Source organism: Canis aureus, chromosome 24, assembly GCF_053574225.1.
Source record: "Canis aureus isolate CA01 chromosome 24, VMU_Caureus_v.1.0, whole genome shotgun sequence".
NCBI lineage: Eukaryota > Metazoa > Chordata > Mammalia > Carnivora > Canidae > Canis > Canis aureus.
The window spans coordinates 2,979,768-2,985,718 of NC_135634.1; the positions used below are offsets into that span (position 1 = coordinate 2,979,768).

Below are 5,951 nucleotides of genomic sequence, written 5' to 3' on the forward strand. Positions count from 1 at the left end.
TGTTTTGTGTTTGATTCAGTGCTTCGACAGGCTTTTTAATTTTTCATATATGCTAATACATAGAACATTTTTGTCCAAGTTCAGTTAAAACTCAGTATATACTACTGATTGCTCATTCTTTTATATAGTATCTTATGTGAAAGTTACAACCAACAGTTGAAACAGACTATGCCTTTAGTTATCTACAAACACAGAATGTAACCACATAGTTAGTCCAGTGCCAGTTGCTGGAAGTTGTCATTTGTTCTTATTAAGTCTACACTTATAAAACTTTTTAAAGATTATATTATATATATGTGTATTGACAATTCACTCAAGTAAATTTACTCACTGAGTAATCTTTCTATAGTGGTACTACTACACTGCTTAGTTTTATTGTCCTATGACTCCCTGTCATCATAGCAAAGGAACTGTGTCTTGTTCATCTTTTAGATATATTCCTGGCATCTTGTGCACACCAGACACTTAAAGGTTTATATTAAAATGAAAACATTTTTGGAACACTCGCAATAATTACTGGGGCCTGGTTTTATATATCTCATAATCCTATGAGATAGGTACTAGCAACTTAATTAACCAGATAAATAAATCAAGGTGTAAGTCCCACAATGAGTAAGTGGTAAATTTGAACCAAGCATTTGGTACCAATACCAGACTACTTGTACTACCAAGTGCTTTGAAAATAAGGAAGGGTGAACATGAGTACCTTTCTGCCTGAGGGAGTCCAGAAAGCCTTCTCGGTGACATTAAAGTCTTAGGATGAGTAAGAAATAACATCCTTTATGGAGGTACAAAGTGTGGCAGACTAGCACAGCAATATAATGTCATAACTGGGTAGTTTGGATAAAGTCTGTAGTTTGGAGGACTCTAAAAAAGCAAGGGACCTGATTGCAAAAGGCCTTTGTAAGCCATACTGAGGACTTGGGCATCTGTTTCAGGTCAGCAGTTTAAAATAGAAATTACTTTGCAAAAATCACTTAGGCTACAACTGGAGGTTGGATTAGAGGTAGTACGCTGGATCGTTTTTGCAGAAATCCAAAAATGAAGATGATGAGAATCTGCATTATGGAAAAAGATTAGAAATATACCTCTCCATTCTCTTTCCATAAAACTATCGTCATAAGTATTTGCAAACACTTAATTCATCTAATTGGTTACCTTAATTTTAAGTCTTACCACTTGATTTGCCAGGTGAATTTAGTTTGTGCATTTATAAAATATAGTTCATGTCCCAGAATTTTAGAAAAGACTATTTACTCCAAGCCTCATTCTCGATGAAAGCGGGCACGATTGTTTGTGGTGTCTACAAATGGTTAATGTGGCAACACTGAGACAGATAGATTATGCTTCCATTATTGCAAGGGCAAGAATGAGACCTGTAACATTTCTTGTAGGCTCATCAGTTAAACGTGGATGGAACAAAACTTTTCAGTATTAGAAACAAGGAATAATATATTTTTAAGACAAAATAACAATCAATGAACTTTCTACAATTTAACTTCTAAGGCCCTAAAATCAATTGCTTAAAGAAATTAGACTCCAAAGATTACAGGTAGGGACTTTTTTGAAGTCTACTGTACTCTCACTAATATGGCAAGGCACAAAAAAGTAAAAGGTATAATTGAAAAGGAAGATATAAAACCATGAGATTCACAAATATGTTATATTCAAAAGCCAGTTGCATTTTCAAATGGGAGCAACAGCAGCAAAAAAACCAACAACAGGCAACACCAGGCAGTGGAACACTATCTGGCACTAGAAAAAAAGGAGCTACCAAGTACTGAAAAGATGTGGTGGTACCCTAAGTGCATATTACTAAGTGAAAAGCTTCCACATGATTACAACTCAATGACATTCTGGGAAAGGTAAAACCAATGGACACAGTGCAATCAGTGGTTGCCTGGGGCTGCGGGGAGGGGCAAGGATGAGCAGGCAGGCACAGAGGATTTGCAGGGCAGGGAAACTAGGATGCTAGTGATGGATGACATCATCATGGCATTATACACTGGTGCAAACCCATAGAATGTGTGACACTAAGAGTGAATCTAATGCAAGCTATGGACACTGGGTGATAATGACGTGTCCTTGTAGAGTCATCAGTTGCAACAAATGTAAGACTGGTGGAGGATTTTGATAATGGGAGAGCCTATGTATGTGTGGGGCAAGACGTCTATGGGAAGTCTGTACCTTCCTCTCAATTTTGCTGTGAACATACCACTGCTATAAAAAATTAAGTCTTTAAAAAGACAAGAGTGACCTATGACTTAGGAATAAACCATCAAAAGATGAGTAACGACATTATGAAGAATTATCAACTTTATGACAATCATTAAAGAAACCCTATTTAAGTGGAGAATACACAGCTATCATGGTTACAAATAATAGATACTGTTCTAAAAACAATGAAGAACCTGCTCTACCAATTACCAAGACTAATAAAGCCGTAGAAACTGAGGCAATGATGTATTAATTGGAGATAACCAAATCAGTAGTGGAGTATAATAAGGAAACCATGAATGCTCACTCTTCCTGGACCAACTTATAAGAGAGCTGGCATGGCAGATCAGTTAAGATATTGAACGATTTATTTATAAGGTGCTGTGAGAATTGGTTATTTATATAAAAAAATTAAAATGGATCCCTACATTACTGCATGCACCAAAATCAACTCTAGGTAAAGACATGGAGTCAAAAGAGCAAATAACTCTAAAAGCTTTCAAAGAAAACAGGAGAAATCCTGTCTTGTTTCATAGAAAAGGAAGGATTTTAAGTCACACCAGAAACTATATTGAAGCTTCCTATATTTGACATAAAAGGTATCATTAAAAAGGTGAAAAGATAAGCCACAATAGGGAGAATTATACCTGCCCCTCAAGTAAGTGTCAAGCATCAAAATATATAAGTATATAGAAAATACATATGCATATTAAAAATATATGCAAATACATATAAAGATTACATATAAATCAGTAAGAAAATGGAAAAAAAATAAAAGAGCAAAAGACGTAAGTGCAATACAGGGAGAAGAAAACATGAATTGTAAATAGCCCAGTGAGAATAGTTCAGCTTTATTAAAATTCAGGAAAAACTAAATTCAGATTATAATGAAATATTATTTTACACCCGCTAAATTGTCAAATATTAAAAGCTCCAACAATATCCAGTGTCCTCGATGATGAACAAAGGTAATACTTGATGGCAGTACACCGCTAGTAGATGATTCAGCTGATAACAGACCACTTGAAAACAATCAAAATCTTGTTTACAACAATCTTGTAAAGTTGAGCATAAATTCTAGCAATTCCATTTCTGGAATTGCACACTTTGATTTTAGGTACTGGAAGAACTCATATATGCACCAGGAGACATGTACAAAAATATTCATGGTAGTGTTATTGGTAATAACAAAAACTTTAAAATATTCTGAGTGAACGAGGGCTTGTTTGTCATGTGTTAGGAACACCGAAAATGAGCAAATAGCATTAAGCAACAATGCAGATAAACCTTTAAAACATTGTAGAATCATACAAGCAATCATAGGAGGCTACATGTGTATTTTTACATAGGTCAAAAGCAAATAAAGCTAAGTAATACATTGTTTCAAGACATATGCATACACGATAGGGGTGCCTGGGTGGCTCCTCCAGTTGAGAACTGGCTCTTGATTTTAGCTCAGGTCATGGGTCCTCAGGTCCTCAGGTCTCAGGGTCCTGGGATCCAGCCCCAAATCAGGCTCTGTGCTCAGTGAGGAGTCCGCTTGAGGACTCTCTCGCTCTGTCCTTCCCCACCTCCCTAGTGAGGTCTCTCTCATTCTTTCTGTGTCTCTCTCTCTCAAATACATCTTAAAAAAGAAAAAAGATATAGGGGCACCTGGGTGGTTCAGTCGGTTAAGTGCCTGCCTTCAGCTCAAGTCATGATCCCAGGGTCCTGGGATCGAGCCCCACATGGGCTCCCTGCTCAGCATGGAGTCTGCTTCTCCCTCTCCCTCTGCCTCCTCCCACCACCACCCCCTTCGTGCAGTGTCTCTGTATCTCTCTTCTTCTCAAATAAATAGATAAAATCTTTAAAAACAAAATAATTTGTTAAAGATATATACATACATGATTAAAAAAACATGTTTTAAATGCAAGAGAACAATCAGCATAATTATGGATTGGTGAGGGGGAGGTGAGGATAATGCTTATGAAGACTACCCAAATAGCTTTAATGGTGTTGGTTATATTCTAGTTCTGAGGTTGGGTAGTATATTCATTGTTCATTTTATTCAATAAACACACATTATATACATATATGTGCATTGTATGTATTATTTTACATGCATCATCAAAATTTCTGTAATAAAAATGTCTATCTAATTGAATGTTTTTAATCGATAGATTATTTCATTGGTGGAGGGTACATTTAGGTAGAGATATTTTATCAGTCGAAAATTGAAAATATTTATTATTCTGGAGAGAAAGAAGGCTGGGCCAGATTGACAGTTTGGGGAGTTATCACCATAAATATCCATGCAGACCTATGGTCTTAATTTGTTATTTAAGGATGTGGAAATTCAAAAATTGGATAAATGAGAATGAATAAAATAGAATGGATGATATATCTTGGTGAAAACTAATGAAATCAGAGAACTTCACCAGAAAAGGAAACATTTTCCTAAGGGAGTAGCAAATGTCCTGGAACATATGAGTGCATCTTAGCAAGAAATGATGGTGGATGACAGGTGATGGGAGAGTGTTCCTGAAACCAGAAGCTTAGGGAAGGAGAAAAGTCTGAAGCTAGAATGAACTGTTTCAAGATGGCATTTGCGCTCTAAGATGAACATTCAGGGAAAGTCAAATATGCATATTTAGCGACATCTTGTATGTTAAGGGTGGAAAAGGAATTAGGGCTTCTAAAAGCATAGCTATCCTAAAACAAACAGAAACAAAACAGCTGTCTTCATTTCAGAACTTTGCCAAGTCCAGTAATTGATATAATGACAGAAAGTAGAAAGACAGAAAAATATTCATTGGGAGCACATTCCAGCAATCGGTGATCTGCTTTATTTCCCCATCCACTTCCCTGTGATGGAGGCGAGAAAATTCATTAATGTGGCCCAAGACCAATTCATTTAGACAAAGGAGGAGGAAACATTGAGAATGATCTCGTGTTTCTTTCATCTTCTAAAGCCCCCAGCTGTCCCAGGTGTCCCTTACTTGTTGAAATCATTCTTGCTTTCTAGGCTGAGATACTTGAGAGGTTTTGCAGGAAGAAGAAAAACAGTTGCTTAGTCATCTTCCACAGGGATGTATTTGCTGCAAGTGCCCTAGAGGCTCTTGCCAGCCACCACCGGGGAACAATTACTGTTCCTGTTGTTTTGAACCTTGCACCTCCATGACTGGCAGTGCTAGCCTAAGTGATATTTGGCTAATGTTAAGGGGGATTGTATTTAGAAACTAGCTAAACTAGTACTTCCAAAATATTTTGCTACATAACTGTGGAGGGTCGTTGGATTCGGCAGGAAAGCTTCCTGCTCCAGGCAAGGATTGTCTATGACCTAGACACAAGAAATGATGGAAATAGGAGGTTTTCCTGTTGCTCTTTTCCATGTGAGGCTAATCCCAAAATTGTGATGACACGGTGATGAAGTAGAGGCCAGGAGGAAACAATGGAATCTATGGACTAAGTGCAGTAGAACCAGGAACGGATCTCAAGTTTTCAAATTTGCAGCAAACTGGAGAAGTGTTAGGGGAGGTGACGAATGTTTCGACTTACCTAACCAATCACGAATCCATCTCACATTTGCTTGAAACAGGGAAGAAAAGAGAAATACTGTGAAAATTAACCCAACATTCTCATTTTTGAAAGAAGATCGCTGAGCCCTGAGAAACACAGCTCAGCTCTCATTCACAGTAATAATAACCATTTATTAATGCTAGTCATGACCCTGAGTATTTTACATATACTATTTC

General features: G+C 37.1%; 1 non-coding gene across 1 annotated transcript; it reads left to right on the forward strand.

Annotated features, from left to right (window-relative positions):
• The first annotated feature begins 1,261 nt into the window (after nt 1–1,261).
• LOC144296676 (small nucleolar RNA SNORA1) lies at nt 1,262–1,387 on the forward strand. The gene has a single exon (XR_013363686.1). It is a non-coding gene; the product is annotated as a small nucleolar RNA SNORA1 (small nucleolar RNA).
• The last annotated feature ends 4,564 nt before the right edge of the window (nt 1,388–5,951 follow it).